Source organism: Phyllobates terribilis, unplaced genomic scaffold, assembly GCF_046119375.1.
Source record: "Phyllobates terribilis strain yellow unplaced genomic scaffold, ASM4611937v1 Scaffold_4__5_contigs__length_816908805, whole genome shotgun sequence".
Lineage (NCBI taxonomy): Eukaryota > Metazoa > Chordata > Amphibia > Anura > Dendrobatidae > Phyllobates > Phyllobates terribilis.
The window spans coordinates 673,482,873-673,502,491 of NW_027362764.1; the positions used below are offsets into that span (position 1 = coordinate 673,482,873).

Here is a 19,619-nt window from a genome sequence, read left to right on the forward strand (position 1 = left end):
AGCAGCTCAAAGTCACTGGCAACCATCTCACCCTCTTCCTTCATTCACCCCTGGACGTCTCGCTCCGCCCCCAAGTTACGGGTCCATCTTGCTCTTTCTGTCACATTACCGCGATGAAGGGTTTAGCCTGCAGGAGACCCTGCGCCGAGACATTTTTGAAGACACCTGATGCGGCGGGTGAATCACTGCTAAACAAACCACACCTGTAGGGACGGCACACCCTTAGCATGGACCCTTCGGAGCCCGCCCCGTCACGGCCAGATTGCTCGCCATCAAGAGATCCTGAGAAAGGCTGGCCGGGCGATGGAGCGAGCAGCGTTTACTGGCCATGCCACCTTGGATATGCCTGATCTCGTCTGATCTCGGAAGCAAAGCAGGGTTGGGTTCGGACAGTACTTGGATGGGAGACCTCCTGGGAACACCGGGTGCTGTAGACCATTTTGATGACGCTTTGCCCTACTGTCCAGCTCGGCTAGCATAAAACGACGCCTTGCCGGACACCGACCTTAAGTAACTTAGATGATGGAAGCCCCAAGGCCTCTGAGCCAGTTGGCAGCTAAGTACGCTACCCCGCCGCCCTTCACGCAGGCCTGATACCAAGCTAATTGCCACGGCTAGGAGTGCTTATTGACTCAGCAGCTCGCCGTGTGGAAATGATGGCGTTAAAAGCACCCGGGGCCGTGAAGGGGCCAGGCTTTCAGCAGGTGCCCAGGGAAGGTTTTGGATGCCGGCCGCCTAGCGAGGGCCAGCAGAAGTAACATGTTTCTCTGCAAAGAAGCTTGTGTAACCAAGCCAGACGGCTGCCAAAGAGCTAACCTCAGTGCAAAGAAGGCAAGGAAGGTGCGGAAGGAATTGGGGAGGGGGGGGTGATTCCTGGTAGGGCCCTGAAATCATAAAACAGGCAGGAGATTCTGACGCATGGTGACGTAGAGGTTGTAGGGGCAGATAGGGGGTGTTATCACGTGCGAGCACGTGTGCATGCTGGCTTGTGTGTGAGAGTGCGCTTCCTAGGTGTGGCGCGCTGCAGACAGTCAAAGGGATTGTTCCCTTTCATTAAAAGTTAATCCCCGGCTGCAGGCTATTAGAAAGCAACTAACCGCGCTCTACTCACCCTACCCGGGTCTACCAGTGAGTCTCGCCTCTGCTCCCGGCCTGTGGCATTGGCCGTGAAGCTGACGTTCCATCGACAGCGCTGCAGCCGATCAGTGAGCTCAGCGGCTCTGAGTGGGGCGTTGTGTCTACAAGACCTTTTAAGGAAGCCAGCAAAAAAATTGAAGAGAAGGGAAAGCTCAAAAGGTCCTGGTCTTGCTGAGCACTGGAAAGGGCAGCCGGCAGCCAGACGTCAAAGTAGAAAAGCAGCAAGTGTGAGACCTGTCTCTGCCTACGTCCGCACCACCCTGAACACGCCTGATCTCATCTGATCTCAGAAGCTAAGCAGGGTTGGGCCTGGTTAGTACTTGGATGGGAGACTGCCTGGGAATACCAGGTGCTGTAGGCTTTTGCTTTTTCCTTCCTTCCACCAGCAGGGGGCACTCTCTTCTATGCCTTTTTTCCATTTCCTTTCACAAGTGCACACATTCATTCTCTTTTGTTTTTTTCATTTGCTTTCTCTCTTGCGCTATTTCATCTCTGCAAAATACCAGCATCCTTCTGATCACCGTGGGCCTCCTGCATTGTTGCTTCTTTACTTTTAATACTAGGACCGGCGTCTCCCGCGTAGCTGGAGGCAACCACCGGTAACCCCAAGCAGAAGACCTTTGCAGGCAACACGACCCTTCCCCCTGAAGAGCAGCTCAAAATCACTGGCAACCATCTCACCCTCTTCCTTCATTCACCCCTGGACGTCTCGTTCCGCCCCCAAGTTACGTTTCCAGCTTGCTCTTTCTGTCACATTACCGCGAAGAAGGGTTTAGCCTGCAGGAGACCCTGCGCCGAGACATTTGTGAAGACACCTGATGCGGCGGGTGAATCACTGCTAAACAAACCACACCTGTAGGGACGGCACAGTCTTTGCATGGACCCTTCGGAGCCCGCCCCGTCACGGCCAGATTGCTCGCCAACAAGCGATCCTGAGAAAGGCTGGCCGGGCGATGGATCGAGCAGTGTCTACTGGCCATCCCACCTTGGATACGCCCGATCTCGCCTGATCTCAGAAGCAAAGCAGGGCTGGGCTTGGACAGTAATTGGATGGGAGTCCTCCTGGGAACACCGGATGCTGTAGATCATTTTGATGACGTTTTGCCCTACTGCCCAGCTTGGCTAGCATGGAACGGCGCCTTGCCGGACACCGACCTTAAGTAACTTAGATGATGGAAGCCCCAAGGCCTCTGAGCCAGTTGGCAGCTAAGTACGCTACCCCGCCGCCTTCACGCAGGTCTGACCCCGAACTCCTTGCCACGGCTAGGAGTGCGTATTGACTCCGCAGCTCGTCTTCTGGAAATGATGGCGTTAAAAGCATCCGGGGCCATGAAGGGGCCAGGCTTTCAGCAGGTGCCCAGGGAAGGTTTTGGATGCCGGCCGCCTAGCGAGGGCCAGCAGAAGTAACATGTTTCTCTGCACAGAAGCTTGTGTAACCAAGCCAGACGGCTGACAAAGAGCTAACCTCAGTGCAAGGAAGGTGTGGAAGGAATTGGGGAGGGGGGGGTGATTCCTGCTAGGGCCCTGAAATCATAAAACAGGCAGGAGAGTCTGACGCATGGTGACGGAGAGGTTGTAGGGGCAGATAGGGGGTGTTGTCACTTGCGAGCACGTGTGCATGCTGGCTTGTGTGTGAGAGTGCGCTTCCTAGGTGTGGCGCGCTGCAGACAGTCAAAGGGATTGTTCCTTTTCATTAAAAGTTAATCCCCGACTGCAGGCTATTAGAAAGCAACTAACCGCGCTCTACTCACCCTACCCGGGTCTACCGTTGAGTCTCGCCTCTGCTACCGGCCTGTGGCATTGGCCATGAAGCTGACGTTCCGTCGACAGCGCTGCAGCCGATCAGTGAGCTCAGCGGCTCTGAGTGGGGCGTTGTGTCTACAAGACCTTTTAAGGAAGCCAGCAAAAAAATTGAAGAGAAGGGAAAGCACAAAAGGACCTGGTCTTGCTGAGCACTGGAAAGGGCAGCCGGCAGCCAGACGTCAAAGTAGAAAAGCAGCAAGTGAGAGACTTGTCTCTATCTACGGCCACACCACCCTGAACATGCCTGATCTTGTCTGATCTCAGAAGCTAAGCAGGGTTGGGCCTGGTCAGTACTTGTTTGGGAGACCGCCTGGGAATACCAGGTGCAGTAGGGTTTTGCTTTTTCCTTCTTTCCACCAGCAGGGGGCACTCTCTTATATGCCTTTTTTCCATTCCCTTTCACAAGTGCACACATTCATTCTCTTTTCTTTTTTTCATCTGCTTTCTCTCTTGCGCTATTTCATCTCTGTAAAATACCAGCATCCTTCTGATCACCGTGGGCCTCCAGCATTGTTGCTTCTTTACTTTTAATACTAGGCTCCTTTTCACCAGGACCAGAGTCTCCCGCGTGGCTGGAGGCAACAACCGGTAACCCCAAGCAGAAGACCTTTGCAGGCAACATGACCCTCCCCCTTGAAGAGCAGCTCAAAGTCACTGGCAACCATCTCACCCTCTTCCTTCATTCACCCCTGGACGTCTCGCTCCGCCCCAAAGTTATGGATCCAGCTTGCTCTTTCTGTCACATTACCGCGATGAAGGGTTTAGCCTGCAGGAGACCCTGCGCCGAGACATTTTTGAAGACACCTGATGCGGCGGGTGAATCACTGCTAAACAAACCACACCTGTAGGGATGGCACAGCCTTTGCATGGACCCTTCGGAGCAAGCCCCGTCACGGCCAGATTGCTCGCCACCAAGCGATCCTGAGAAAGGCTGGCCGGGCGATGGATCAAGCAGCGTCTACTGGCCATCCCACCTTGGATGCGCCTGATCTCGTCTGATCTGGAAAGCAAAGCAGGGCTGGGCTCGGACAGTACTTGGATGGGAGACCTCCTGGGAACACTAGGTGCTGTAGACTATTTTGATGACGTTTTGCCCTACTGCCCAGCTCGGCTAGCATGGAACGGCTCCTTTCCGGACACCGACCTTAAGTAACTTAGATGATGGAAGCCCCAAGGCCTCTGAGCCAGTTGGCAGCTAAGTACGCTACCCCGCCGCTTTCACGCAGGCCTGACACCGAGCTCCTTGCCACGGCTAGGAGTGCTTATTGACTCCGCAGCTCGCCGTGTGGAAATGAAGGCGTTAAAAGCACCCGGGCCCGTGAAGGGGCCAGGCTTTCAACAGGTGCCCAGGGAAGGTTTTGGATGCCGGCCGCCTAGCGAGGGACAGCAGAAGTAACATGTTTCTCTGCAAAGAAGCTTGTGTAACCAAGCCAGACGGCTGACAAAGTGCTAACCTCAGTGCAAGGAAGGCAAGGAAGGTGCGGAAGGAATTGGGGAGGGGGGGGGTAATTCCTGCTAGGGCCCTGAAATCATAAAACAGGCAGGAGAGTCTGACGCATGGTGACGGAGAGGTTGTAGGGCAGATAGGGGGTGTTGTCACGTGCGAGCACGTGTGCATGCTGGCTTGTGTGTGAGAGTGCGCTTCCTAGGTGTGGCGCGCTGCAGACAGTCAAAGGGATTGTTCCCTTTCATTAAAAGTTAATCCCCGGCTGCAGGCTATTAGAAAGCAACTAACCACGCTCTACTCACCCTACCCGGGTCTACCGGTGAGTCTCGCCTCTGCTCCCGGCCTGTGGCATTGGCCGTGAAGCTGACGTTCCGTCGACAGCGCTGCAGCCGATCAGTGAGCTCAGCGGCTCTGAGTGGGGCGTTGTGTCTACAAGACCTTTTAAGGAAGCCAGCAAAAAAATTGAAGAGAAGGGAAAGCACAAAAGGACCTGGTCTTGCTGAGCACTGGAAAGGGCAGCCAGCAGCCAGACTTCAAAGTAGAAAAGCAGCAAGTGAAAGGCTTGTGTCTGCCTACGGCTACACCATCCTGGACACATCTGATCTTGGAAGCTAAGCAGTGTTGGGCCTGGTTAGTAATTGGATGGGAGACCGCCTGGGAATACCAGGTGCTGTAGACTTTTGCTTTTTCCTTCCTTCCACCAGCAGGGGGCACTCTCTTCTATGCCTTTTTTCCGTTCCCTTTCACAAGTGCACACATTCATTCTCTTTTCTTTTTTTCATTTGCTTTCTCTCTTGCGCTATTTCATCTCTGCAAAATACCAGCATCCTTCTGATCACCGTGGGCCTCCAGCATTGTTGCTTCTTTACTTTTAATACTAGGCTCCTTTTCACCAGGACCAACGTCTCCCGCGTGGATGGAGGTAACCACCGGTAACCCCAAGCAGAAGACCTTTGCAGGCAACACGACTAGTGTTGAGCCACCCCCGTAGTGTTCGGGTTCGGTTCGGTTCGTCGAACACCGGGATGTTCGAGGAACTGTTCGTCGAACACCTTAGAACACCGTCGAACACCGTTAAAACCAATGGCAGGCAAACAAAAACACATAGAAACACATAGAAAACACCTTCAAAGGTGTCCAAAAGCTGACAAACTGCTCAGAAGACGCTTTCTTTAAAAAAGCCGGCCGGCAATTCAGCAGCGGCATACACCGGTACCCGACAATTTAGACAAGAAGGAATAGAGCCTCACACATAGATTAGATAGATAGAAACATGTCAGTCACATATATATGAAGTACAGTGATAGTGTTGGTTACTGTACTTGTCATTTAGTATTAAAATAAAGGATTTATTATTAAAAAAAATTGGCGTGGGGTTCCCCTTAATTTTAGTCTCTAGCGGAGGTTAAGCAGACAGCTGGGGCAGATGTTTGAAGCCTGGGAAGGGGGTAATACCCACGGAGCTTCCCAGGCTACTAATATGAGCCCCCCGCTGAATACATAGCCTTTACTAGCTATTAAAATGGGGGACCCCCCAAAAAAAATGACGTGGGGTCCCCCCTAATTTAATAGCTAGCAAAGGCTAGGCAGACAGCTGGGGGCTGATATTAATAGCCCAGGAAGGGAGCCATGAATATTGGCCCCCTCCCAGGCTAGAAACACCAGCCGTCAGCCGCCCCAGAAATGGCGCATTCATAGGATGCGCCAATTCTGGCACTTAGCCTCGCTCTTCCACGCTGCCCTGTAGCGGTGACAGGGGGTAATAGGGCTGGGGTTGATGTCAGCTTATAATGCCAGCTGACATCAAGCCCAGGTTAGTAATGGAGAGGCGTCTATAAGACACCCCCATTACTAACCCCATAGTCAAAGTTAAAAGAAAACACAAACACCCAGAATAAAGTCCTTTCATTGAAATAAAGACACAATCCTTTATTGTTCTAAATTAAACCATACTTACCATCACGCCCATTCCAGCTGAAGCCAACGATCTCCTGCAATAAAAGAAAAATAATAAAGCAACATCATCCTTACCTTTCCATGGTTCCCATGACAGCTTCAGCTCTGCTACATCGAGATGACAGGCTGGACCGCAGCAGAACGCTGCCATCCAGCCTGTCATCCCACAGACACTGAGAAGCGCAGGCATGCTTGCGCTCTGCAGTGTCTGGCTGTGACGGCATAAAGCTGAAACGAGTTCATGTCCAATGAACTCGGCGCACCTCATGCACGTCACTGACAGCGTGGGAAAATTCTCACGCTGAAGCGCTGAGTGCAGGAGAATTCTCCCACGCTGTCAGTGACGTGCATAAGGTGAGCTCATGTTCAATGAACTCAGCTCACCTCCTGCACGTCACTGACAGCGTGGGAGAATTCTCCTGCACTCAGCGCTTCAGCGTGAGAATTCTCCCACGCTGAAGCGCTGAGTGCAGGAGAATTTTCCCACGCTGTCAGTGACGTGCATGAGGTGAGCCGAGTTCATTGGACATTAACTCGGCTCATCTGGATGCCCTCACAGACAGACACTGTGGAGCGCAAGCAAGCCTGCGCTTCTCAGTGTCTGCGGGATGACAGGCTGGATGGCAGCGTTCTGCTGCGGTCCAGCCTGTCATCTCGATGTAGCAGAGCTGAAGCTGTCATGGGAGCCATGGAAAGGTAAGGATGATGTTGCTTTATTATTTTTCTTTTATTTCAGGAGATCGTTGGCTTCAGCTGGAATGGACGTGACGGTAAGTATGGTTTAATTTAGAACAATAAAGAATTGTGTGTTTATTTCAATTAAAGGACTTTTTTCTGGGTGTTGTGTTTTTTTTAAATACTTTACTAGAAATTCATGTTGGTCATGTCTAATATTGGCGTGACCCCATGAATTTTGGGCTTAGGGCCAGCTGATAATGCCAAGCTGGCCCTAACCCCTTTATTACCCAGTGAGCCACCGCATCAGGGCCCTGGATGAGTTGGGTACAGCGCCAGAAGATGGCGCTTCTATGAACGTGCCATTTTCCAGGGTGGCTGCGGACTGCAATTTGCTGCGGGGGTGGCCCAGAAAGCTTGGGCCTCCCTGCGCTGCGGATTCCAGCCCCCAGCTGCCTAGTTGTACCTGGCTGGACACAAAAACAGGGCGAAGCCCCACGTCAATTTTCTTTAAATTATTTCATGAAATAATTAAGAAAAAAAGGGCTTCCCTATATTGTTGTGTCCGGCCAGGTACAAATAGGCAGCTGGTGGTTGGGGGCAGCCCGTTCCTGCCTGCTGCACCTGACTGGACACAAATATAGTGCGAAGCCCCACGTCAATTTTTTTTTAATTATTTCATGAATTTCCTGAAATAATTTAAAAAAATTGAAGTGGGGCTTCGCACTATATTTGTGTCCAGCCAGGTACAGCAGGCAGGAATGGGCTGCCCCCAACCACCAGCTGCCTATTTGTACCTGGCCAGACACAACAATATAGGGAAGGCCTTTTTTTCTTAATTATTTCATGAATTTCATGAAATAATAAAAAAAAAAATACGTGGTGCTTCGCCCTATTTTTGTGTCCAGCCAGGTACAACTAGGCAGCTGGGGGCTGGAATCTGCAGCGCAGGGAGGCCCAAGCTTTCTGGGCCCCCCCCGCTGCAAATTGCAGTCCGCAGCCACCCCGGAAAATGGCGCGTTCATAGAAGCGCCATCTTCTGGCGCTGTACCCAACTCATCCAGGGCCCTGGTGCGGTGGCTCACTGGGTAATAAAGGGGTTAGGGCCAGCTTGGTATTATCAGCTGGCCCCAAGCCCAAAATTCATGGGGTCACGCCAGTATTAGACATGACCGCCATGAATTTCTAGTAAAGTATTTAAAAAAAACACAACACCCAGAATAAAGTCCTTTAATTGAAATAAACACACAATTCTTTATTGTTCTAAATTAAACTATACTTACCATCACGCCCATTCCAGCTGAAGCCAACGATCTCCTGCAATAAAAGAAAAATAATAAACCAACCTCATCCTTACCTTTCCATGGTTCCCACGACAGCTTCAGCTCTGCTACATCGAGATGACAGGATGGACCGCAGCAGAACGCTGCCATCCAGCCTGTCATGCCGCAGACACTGAGAAGAGCAGGCATGCTTGCGCTCCTCAGTGTCTCGCTGTGACGGCATCCAGATGAGCCGAGGTCATGTCCAATGAACTCGGCTCACCTCATGCACGTCACTGACAGCGTGGGAAAATTCTCCTGCACTCAGCGCTTCAGCGTGAGAATTCTCCCACGCTGTAAGTGACGTGCATGAGGTGAGCCGAGTTCATTGGACATGACCTCGGCTCATCTTTATGCCGTCACAGAGAGACAATGTGGAGCGCAAGCAAGCCTGCTCTTCTCAGTGTCTGCGGGATGACAGGCTGGATGGCGGCGTTCTGCTGCGGCCAGCCTGTCATCTCGATGTAGCAGAGCTGAATCTGTCGTGGGAACCATGGAAAGGTAAGGATGAGGTTGCTTTATTATTTTATTTTTATTACAGGAGATCGTTGGCTTCAGCTGGAATGGGCGTGACGGTAAGTATGGTTTAATTTAGAACAATAAAGAATTGTGTCTTTATTTCAATTAAAGCACTTTATTCTGGGTGTTTGTGTTTTTTTTAACTTTGACTATGGGGTTAGTAATGGGGGTGTCTTATAGACGCCTCTCCATTACTAACCTGGGCTTGATGTCAGCTGGCATTATAAGCTGACATCAACCCCAGCCCTATTACCCCCTGCCACCGCACCAGGGCAGCGTGGAAGAGCGAGGCTAAGTGCCAGAATTGGCGCATCCTATTAATGCGCCATTTCTGGGGCGGCTGACGGCTGGTGTTTCTAGCCTGGGAGGGGGCCAATATTCATGGCTCCCTTCCTGGGCTATTAATATCAGCCCCCAGCTGTCTGCCTAGCCTTTGCTAGCTATTAAATTAGGGGGGACCCCACGTCATTTTTTTGGGGGGGTCCCCCATTTTAATAGCTAGTAAAGGCTATGTATTCAGCTGGGGGCTGATATTAGTAGCCTGGGAAGCTCCGTGGGTATTACCCCCTTCCCAGGCTTCAAACATCTGCCCCAGCTGTCTGCTTAACCTCCGCTAGAGCCTAAAATTAAGGGGAACCCCACGCCAATTTTTTTAATAATAAATCCTTTATTTTAATACTAAATGACAAGTACAGTAACCAACACTATCACTGTACTTCATATATATGTGACTGACATGTTTCTATCTATCTAATCTATGTGTGAAGCTCTATTCTGTCTGTTATAAATTGTCGGGTACAGATGCTGAATTGCCGGCCAGCTTTCTTAAAGAGACGGTGCATGAAAACACTATTATTTTTTTTAATAAATCCTTTACACTAAATGACAAGTACAGTAAGCAACACTGTCACTGTACTTCATATATATGTGACTGACATGTTTCTATCTATCTAATCTATGTCTGATTCTCTATTCCTTCTATTCTAAATTGTTGGGTACAGATGCTGAATTGCCGGCCGGCTTTTTTAAAGAGACAGTGCATGAAAACACTATTATTTTTTTTGATAAATCCTTTACACTAAATGACAAGTACAGTAATCAACACTGTCACTGTACTTCATATATATGTGACTGACATGTTTCTATCTATCTAATCTATGTGTGATTCTCTATTCCTTCTATTCTAAATTGTCGGGTACCGCTGCTGAATTGCCGGCCGGCTTTTTTAAAGAGACGGTGCATGAAAACACTATTATTCTTTTTGATAAATCCTTTACGCTAAATGACAAGTACAGTAAGCAGCACTTTCACTGTACTTCGTATATATGTGGCTGACATGTTTATATCTATCTAATCTATGTGTGAAGATCTATTCTTTCGGTTCTAAATTGTCGGGTACCGGTGTATGCCGCTGCTGAATTGCCGGCTTTTCATGTTTCACTGTTGGCACTGTTCCCATCGATTTGGGCAATCACTGTAATGCCACAACCACCATGGCTGTGGCATTACAGTGAGTGGCAGACAATCCCTGCATGATTGGTGCTCTAAATAGCACCAGACATGCAGGACACGCTTTTGGTGCACGAACAGTTATCGAACATAACCTCGAACAGCCAAATTTTTTGCAAATCGTTCTGGTTCGTCGATCAACTCGAACACCGCCCAAAACAGCTCGAATTTGAGATTGGCGAACAGTTCTAGTCGAACACCGCTCATCTCTAAACACGACCCTCCCCCCTGAAGAGCAGCTCAAAGTCACTGGCAACCATCTCACCCTCTTCCTTCATTCACCCCTGGACGCCTCGCTCCGCCCCCAAGTTACGGGTCCAGCTTGCTCTTTCTGTCACATTACCGCGATGAAGGGTTTAGCCTGCAGGAGACCCTGCGCCGAGACATTTTTGAAGACACCTGATGCGGCGGGTGAATCACTGCTAAACAAACCACACCTATAGGGATGGCACAGCCTTTGCATGGACCCTTCGGAGCCCGCCCCGTCACGGCCAGATTGCTCGCCACCAAGCGATCCCGAGAAAGGCTGGCCGGGCGATGGATCGAGCAGCGTCTACTGGCCATACCACTTTGGATACGCCCGATCTCATCTGATCTCGGAAGCAAAGCAGGGCTGGGCTCAGAGAGTACTTGGATGGGAGACCTCCTGGGAACACCGGGTGCTGTAGACCATTTCGAAGACGTTTTGCCCTACTGCCCAGCTCGGCTAGCATGGAACGGCGCCTTGCCGGACACCGACCTTAAGTAACTTAGATGATGAAAGCCCCAAGGTCTCTGAGCCAGTTGGCAGCTAAGTACGCTACCCCGCCGCCTTCACGCAGGCCTGACACCGAGCTCTTTGCCACGGCTAGGAGTGCTTATTGACTCCTCAGCTCGCCGTGTGGAAATGATGGCGTTAAAAGCACCCGGGGCCGTGAAGGGGCCAGGCATTCACCAGGTGCCAAGGGAAGGTTTTGGATGCCGGCCGCCTAGCGAGGGCCAGCAGAAGTAACATGTTTCTCTTCAAAGAAGCTTGTGTAACCAAGCCAGATGGCTGACAAAGAGCTAACCTCAATGCAAGGAAGGTGCGGAAGGAATTGGGGAGGGGGGGGTGATTCCTGCTAGGGCCCTGAAATCATAAAACAGGCAGGAGAGTCTGACGCATGGTGACGGAGAGGTTGTGTGCATGCTGGCTTGTGTGTGAGAGTGCGCTTCCTAGGTGTGGCGCGCTGCAGACAGTCAAAGGGATTGTTCCCTTTCATTAAAAGTTAATCCCCGGCTGCAGGCTATTAGAAAGCAACTAACCGTGCTCTACTCAACCTACCCGGGTCTACCGGTGAGTCTCGCCTCTGCTCCCGGCCTGTGGCATTGGCCGTGAAACTGACGTTCCGTCGACAGCGCTGCAGCCGATCAGTGAGCTCAGCGGCTCTGAGTGTGGCCTTCTGTCTACAAGACCTTTTAAGGAAGCCAGCAAAAAAATTGAAGAGAAGGGAAAGCACAAAAGGACCTGGTCTTGCTGAGCACTGGAAAGGGCAGCCGGCAGCCAGACTTCAAAGTAGAAAAGCAGCAAGTGAGAGGCTCAGCTCGGCCTACAGCCACACCACCCTAAACACGCCCAATCTTGTCTGATCTCAGAAGCTAAGCAGGCTTGGGCCTGGTTAGTACTTGGATGAAAGACCACCTGGGAATAACAGGTGCTGTTGGCTTTTGTTTTTTCCTTCCATCCACCAGCAGGGGGCACGCTCTTCTATGCCTTTTTTCCATTCCCTTTCACAAGTGCACATATTCATTCTCTTTTCTTTTTTTCATTTGATTTCTCTCTTGCGCTATTTCATCTCTGCAAAATACCAGCATCCTTCTGATCACCGTGGGCCTCCAGCATTGTTGCTTCTTTACTTTTAATACTAGGCTCCTTTTCACCAGATCCAGCGTCTCCCGCGTGACTGGAGGCAACCACCGGTAACCCCAAGCAGAAGACCTTTGCAGGCAACACGACCCTCCCCCCTGAAGAGCAGCTCAAAGTCACTGGCAACCATCTCACCCTCTTCCTTCATTCACGCCTGGACGTCTCGCTCCGCCCCCAAGTTACGGGTCCAGCTTGCTCTTTCTGTCACATTACCGCGATGAAGGGTTTAGCCTGCAGGAGACCCTACGCCGAGACATTTTTGAAGACACCTGATGCGGAGGGTGAATCACTGCTAAACAAACCACACCTGTTGGGATGGCACAGCCTTTGCATGGACCCTTCGGAGCCCGCCCCATCACGGCCAGATTGCTCGCCACCAAGCGATCCTGAGAAAGGCTGGCCGGGCGATGGATCGAGCAGCGTCTTCTGGTCATACCACCTTGGATACGCCCGATCTCATCTGATCTCGGAAGCAAAGCAGGGCTGGGCTCAGACAGTTCTTGGATGGGAGACCTCCTGGGAACACCGGGTGCTGTAGACCATTTTGATGACGTTTTGCCCTGCTGCCCAGCTCGGCTAGCATGGAACGGCGCCTTGCCGGACACCGACCTTAAGCAACTTAGATGATGGAAGCCCCAAGGCCTCTGAGCCAGTTGGCAGCTAAGTATGCTACCCCGCCGCCTTCACTCAGGCCTGACACCGAGCTCCTTGCCACGGCTAGGAGTGCTTATTGACTCCACAGCTCGACGTGTGGAAATGATGGCGTCAAAAGCACCCGGGGCCGTGAAGGGGCCAGGCTTTTAGCAGGTGCCCAGGGAAGGTTTTGGATGCCGGTCGCCTAGCGAGGGCCAGCAGAAGTAACATGTTTCTCTGCAAAGAAGCTTGTGTAACCAAGCCAGACGGCTGACAAAGAGCTAACCTCAGTGCAAGGAAGGCAAGGAAGGTGCGGAAGGAAATGGGGAGGGGGGGGTGATTCCTGCTAGGGCCCTGAAATCATAAAACAGGCAGGAGAGTCTGACGCATGGTGACGGAGAGGTTGTAGGGGCAGATAGGGGGTGTTGTCACGTGCGAGCACGTGTGCATGCTGGCTTGTGTGTGAGAGTGCGCTTCCTAGGTGTGGCGCGCTACAGACAGTCAAAGGGATTGTTCCCTTTCATTAAAAGTTAATCCCCGGCTGCAGCCTATTAGAAAGCAACTAACCGCGCTCTACTCACCCTACCCGGGTCTACCGGTGAGTCTCGCCTCTGCTCCCGGCCTGTGGCATTGGCCGTGAAGCTGACGTTCCGTCGACAGCGCTGCAGCCAATCAGTGAGCTCAGCGGCTCTGAGTGGGGCGTTGTGTCTACAAGACCTTTTAAGGAAGCCAGCAAAAAAATTGAAGAGAAGGGAAAGCACAAAAGGACCTGGTCTTGCTGAGCACTGGAAAGGGCAGCCGGCAGCCAGACGTCAAAGTAGAAAAGCAGCAAGTGAGAGGTTTGTCTCTGCCTACGGCCACACCACCCTGAACACGCTCGATCTCATCTGATCTTGAAAGCTAAGCAGGGTCAGGCCTGGTTAGTACTTGGATGGGAGACTGTAAAATAATACTCTTCCTGTATTATTTTTTTCTACTGAGGACTTCTCAAAGTATCAAAATCACGATATTCTTATAAAAAAAGTATCTATTTATTCTTGGATTGACCATTAAAAAGAATCAGATTGCAGCAGGTACATACAATAATTAGTGATAAAGTAATTGTCCATTTGTCCATAATTAGCTTAATTGTTGAGACTCACCCATCTTTCCTTGGACCCTGGCTGGTAAATCATGTCTTTGTCCAGCATGTGTCCAGGCCTACATGTCATCTGCTTCTCAGCATGAAGATTCTGTGTCTTGTGGGGTGGGCAGAGCAAGAGAGCCCACCCTTTCTGTACCATGGGCTTTTATAGCCAGTCGTATGGACACCTGTTCTACATATGGTAGTGAACCAAAAATACACACACAAATAGCGCATGTCAACTAGACACGATGGCTGAGGCATAGAACTCAGAAAAATGATTATCGATTAACATTCCAAATGAATTTCCATAATTAACCATTTAACATTTCCCCCTTTTTTGAGAATAAAAGGACTTTAACTGAAAAATCTCAAAAGAAGATACATTCATCAATCATTTTTTCTTTCCTTCTTCCTTGGCAATATCATTAAATTTCCATAATAATAATAATAGTAATAATAGTATCAATATTGGATTATTGCTATATAATGATGTGAATTCATGTTAAGGTAAGCCGTGACTAATATTCATTTAATATGTATAATTATACTTCCCTATATCTAAATTGAAGCAATCGCGGGTTCAATCGACATCATCTGATGTCATCGGGTCGTCGTCTCGTCTTCTTCTTGGTTCTTTTATAACACAGTCTTTAGATGAAAACTCCTTTGAAATAAATTACAGCATGTAGATATTGTACAGTCCATAATTGTGTTCATTATTGTTCAGTCCATAAACTGTACTCTTTATTAGAAAGATCATGTGTGTCAGTTGATAAGAAAACAAAGTCCATGGATGAAATGTAGCTTTAATATGTGTGCAGTGTCACCTGGACTTACGTTGGATCGTCTTTGGAATCTTCCGTGTGTCCGCACTGGTCTCGTGTCACTTTTGGAACAGATGTGACGTCTTTGGTCAGTAAAGCAAGGGTTAACTTGACACTTTCCTGCTTTATATAGCACCATAACCAGTACTCAGTCCTTTATATACAGGACACATATGCCAGGTATTACCTGTTCACCAGCTTTCATTGAAGCGTTGCAGGTGATAAGAAACCACTGGAACGTGATGAAACTTAAACACAACACTGTACATATAGGATCATCGTCCTCTGCCGTCCTGGTGATCAGTGGTGTGAATTGTATTGTATGTAATGGACACAGTCTATTATAACACTCAGCATTCACACCTGTTACCTTCTGAGACGTCCGGATGTCAGTTGCTTCTTCTTGTAACTTTTGAGAATCTCTTTGATTTATAAAAATTAAAAGTCTTTATTAAGATAGAATTCATAATTGCGATGTCTTGATTGAAGTCTTCATTCCCTAATCTGATACCAAATCTGGCAGTTTTCCCTACCCTATAATATCACAGCGTACCATAGCAATCAGTAATATCCATCTAATTATTATCAAAATATTAAAATAAATTATGTTTGGAATAATAAACAATAATAGATAATAATTCATTATCAATCAAGTTCTCCATATGATAGAACATTTTTATGTCATAGGTGTAATTACCTTTTCCAACCCATAGGTGTCAGTGTATTTTGAAAAAACAAGTTTTTATATCTTTATTAAACCAATAATATCAAAGAATGTATACTCCTGAACCAAAATGAATAAATATATGAATGTATGAATGAATGAATGAATGAATAAATGAATGAATGAATTGTTGTGTTTACTCAGAAAATGTAAACATTTTTTTCCTTAGCAATATATATTTAATGAAGCAATACTCTTGTATTAGACATTACTTTATTAAATATTAATGTGTTTTCTCAATTGAGATATTGAACTCAAATAAAATCAAATGAGAATTAAAAAATGAAAAAATAGAAAAATAAGAAGTATAAAGTAAGAATAACATTTTAAAAATGAAAAATAAAATTAAGAGTAAAAATAAGAATAAAAATAAAAATAAGGCCTTTAAATTTTAATGACAAATGCAGAGTAATTATATTATCCATAAAAAATACCCTTATATCTCCATTATCTGGATGATTTCATATTTGTCATAACCTTGTACCACCAAAAAATATTAAATTATGCAACTTTGCATGTAATACCCTTCTTAATTATACCATAGTACCTTATTATTATTTCTTCTTTATTAAAATGTGTGGAAAATAAGTATTGATCAAAAGTGATTATGTAATCAGGATCAAAAACACATTTTCCCCCTTAATACCAAAAATATTATTTTATAGAATTTATGTATATATCAGAACCAAATTAAAAATAATTATTCTTCTAGAAATATTGTGCATAAATTTCATATCGATGAGTAGCATAGATTTGACTAAAGAGAGGTGTGTACCTATTTAGGTAACCATTAAAAATAATATTATAGTTATTCAAGAATATTATCATTAGTGTTGAGCCACCCCCGTAGTGTTCGAGTCCGGTTCGGTTCGTCGAACACCCGTGTGTTCGCCGAACTGTTCGTCGAACACCTTCGAACACCGTTAAAACCAATGGCAGGCAAACAAAAACACATAGAAACACATAGAAAACACCTTCAAAGGTGTCCAAAAGCTGACAAACTGCTCAGAAGACACAACTAACACATGGAAAAGTGACAAGTACATATAGTCATGCGAAAATAAAAGAGGTGGAGGAGTAAAAGGAGGGGGAGACACAGATATAGGCATGTCATGCCCTTCTAAAATCCAAAAAGTGAGAAGCCGACACGGCCAGTCCGCTCCTGCCCGTGCCACCTCCGTGTCGCCGGGTTTGTGCCAGAGCCGCGGTGAACCCTGATGGCCAGCCCCCCTCTCCCAATACTGGTGCCTGTCCGCTGGTGGGTCGAGCGAGCCCCCCTGTGGTGGAGGCAGCTCTAAGCTTTTTAATTTAAATTGTCTCTCTAATTTGAATGAATACACTTTAAATCCATTTACAAGGATCTATTGGAGGGCAAGTCTCATGCCAGCAGCCGCGTAATTCCAGCTCCAGTAGCGTCCACTAAAGCTGCTGCAGTTAAAAAGCTTTTATAAGGATCGAGCTCGGCTGTCCACCGCAAGGCATCCTACTGCCAGTCCCAGCCCCTATGCCTTGGGGTGCCTCCTGATGCTCTTCACTGAGTATCCCATGGTCCCGAAGCATTTCCTTTGAAAAAATTAAGTGTCTAAACTACAGGTGGTGTAGCTTGCTTAACAGCCGGGATAATCCGCTGACTAGCAGACACTGCTACTAGGCACAAAGTATTTCCTGGGCTAGATGCAGTTAAAAATTTGTAATTAGATACTCTCGTTGGATGCTGAGAAAGCATTCCATAGAGTCTCCTGGCACGCCATATATGATTCTCTTAAAAAGCTTGGGGTAGGGGTCTAGGGGACCCTTTTATAGCCAAAATCACGGCCCTGTATCGCAATACGTCACCTAGGCTGAAGATAAATGGAACTGTAGCACCCTGAGGGCTCGGTTGCTACAGACGTATTGCACCTCACCCAGAGGTGTGATATCTCACTCTCAGGTAAGGATGGAGTGTGGATCAGGACCCGACACCTGCATGCATTACACCACATTGCCGTGGGGCAGGGCGACCAATATGCCCCTGAGATGGGCACGACAGTCCCTGTCCCTGGCTGGAGTGGGGGGAGGGAACACTGAGGAAGGGGAACCCTGTAGTGCAGGAGCAGGGAGGAAGCAGTTCCTGGGTGCATTGAGAAGGGAGTATAAAAGGTGGGCACCATCTTAGTTCAGTGCAGAGAAGTCTGAGCAGAAGTGGCAGGGAGCAGGGGCTCTGCATGAGCTCTGCTCCGGAGGCGGGCCTAGTAACAGAGGCCCAGGCCTGGAAGAGGGAGAAGGAAGGAAGAGGAGCGGAGAAGGCTCCAGGAACGAGGAATGAAGGGATCCCAGGGGTGCGGACGGGCGAGTCGCCACCGCACGCCCGAATCCACCTGCGTGGAGGGGTCAGGCCAAAGGGGGAGACCGGTCCCCGAACTAGTGGAGGCAGGAAACGACCCTCAGGTAGAAACCGGAGGCTCTGACATTTTATGTGGCGCAGCCCCTCGCTACACCCGCTAGGAAGGCACCACATAGGGTCAGGGAAACTGGCGCCAAGTTTACCAAGAGGAGGCCCGAGGCAGCCGGACAGAAGTGTTGGTAAGAAAGGCCAGACAAAGGACACACAAAGGGGGTCCTGTGAAGTGCTCCAAAGTTATCTGGGAGTTGTCTGAGCCCCTCACCTGGTGAGCACAGTACGACGTGGGCAGCCGTTACCTGCAGACGTGGTCTGGATAATAAGAACTGTGAGTAAAGGCCCTGGACTGCATCACTGACTCCGTGTCGTTACTGCTGCTGCCCTGCACCATCACCCCCATCCTCCGCATACACTGCCCTGAGGCTATACTCCTCCCGTGGGGAGTTATGCTACGCTCTGCTGCACCCACAACACCAGCCTCAGCGGTCTGCCCTGTAGCGGCGGTTCACTCTGACCACAATCCACGGGTGGCGTAGTCGGACATTTAAACATCAAAACCACATAAATAGTTCCGCCACTGGTTTGACCGCCCTGAGCCACGGAACCGGGTCGCCGCCACGAAGACTACAACCACCAGCATCCACCAAAAAGGGTCCGGCTCCGGGTGTCCCAAGGCCCAGGGGGTGCGTCAGAACATTTTCATCACCTTTCACAATCACCAATGGGACAAGGCAGGGATGTCCTCTGTCCCCTCTCTTATACATCCTAGTGACGGAGCACCTGCTCTCATCAATTCGCCATAACCCCAATATTAGGTGGATTGAGGTGGGAGGCACCGAGTACAAGTGCTCTCTATTTGCTGATGATGTCCTAGTATATATCACTCAATCACATATATCCATCCATGCTGTTATGGCTGAAATAGATCACTTTGTTACATGGTAAAATTTTAAAATCAATGCAGCGAAGTCTGAGGCCCTCGATGTCTCCCTCCCCAAATCCATATAGGATTCCATCCAGTCCAACTTTCCCTTTGCCTGGCCCTCACAGGGTATCAAATACTTAGGAATTCCTATTCATAGAGACCTCTCCCATCTATGTTATCTTAATTTTGGGCCCTTTATTGAACAATTCCATGCAGACCACGGTTGGCAAGTTAGAACTGTAAGATTCACTACGTGAACCGCTGGTGTTTTGTGGAAAAGCACATGTACACCGCGTTCCAAATTATTATGCAAAAAGTGTTTAGGAGTGATAAGGGAAGAATTTGTTTGTTTGTCAGTTAAACTCATTGATGGTGATGTGTGTCAGGGCTCTTTATATCACTGTAAGCAATTGCAGACACCTGTGCTAATTAGTTTGGCAGGTGTGTCCAATGAAAGGCAAGACTACTTAAGAAGGCTCTCTCACATTATTAAGCAGCCTACATTTTCTGCCAAAATGGGAAAGAAAAAGGATGTGTCGGCTGCTGAGAAGCAACAAATTGTGGAGTGTTTAGGTCAAGGCATGACTACAATCAACATTGTGCGATGATCAGGATGAAGTGTCTTGGCAATCAAGAAGTATGTAGCTGATTCACAGTACACACGTGTGCGTGCTGATAAGGGCAAATTGAGGACTCTTTCCTACAGGCAATTACGTCAGGTTGAAAGAGCAGTGGCAAAAAAGCCTTTTCATAG

General features: G+C 48.7%; 1 non-coding gene and 8 pseudogenes across 1 annotated transcript; all 9 read left to right on the forward strand.

Moving 5' to 3' along the window:
• Positions 1 to 317: 317 nt before the first annotated feature.
• On the forward strand, positions 318 to 437 carry LOC141268512 (5S ribosomal RNA; annotated as a pseudogene).
• Positions 438 to 1,379: 942 nt separating this feature from the next.
• On the forward strand, positions 1,380 to 1,498 carry LOC141266296 (5S ribosomal RNA). The gene has a single exon (XR_012320339.1). It is a non-coding gene; the product is annotated as a 5S ribosomal RNA (ribosomal RNA).
• Positions 1,499 to 2,104: 606 nt separating this feature from the next.
• LOC141270285 (5S ribosomal RNA) lies at positions 2,105 to 2,224 on the forward strand (annotated as a pseudogene).
• A 932-nt stretch (positions 2,225 to 3,156) lies between these two features.
• On the forward strand, positions 3,157 to 3,275 carry LOC141267944 (5S ribosomal RNA; annotated as a pseudogene).
• A 621-nt stretch (positions 3,276 to 3,896) lies between these two features.
• LOC141269663 (5S ribosomal RNA) lies at positions 3,897 to 4,016 on the forward strand (annotated as a pseudogene).
• A 941-nt stretch (positions 4,017 to 4,957) lies between these two features.
• LOC141270294 (5S ribosomal RNA) lies at positions 4,958 to 5,066 on the forward strand (annotated as a pseudogene).
• A 5,853-nt stretch (positions 5,067 to 10,919) lies between these two features.
• On the forward strand, positions 10,920 to 11,039 carry LOC141267483 (5S ribosomal RNA; annotated as a pseudogene).
• An 895-nt stretch (positions 11,040 to 11,934) lies between these two features.
• On the forward strand, positions 11,935 to 12,053 carry LOC141270056 (5S ribosomal RNA; annotated as a pseudogene).
• Positions 12,054 to 12,675: 622 nt separating this feature from the next.
• Positions 12,676 to 12,793, forward strand: LOC141269360 (5S ribosomal RNA; annotated as a pseudogene).
• Positions 12,794 to 19,619: the final 6,826 nt, after the last annotated feature.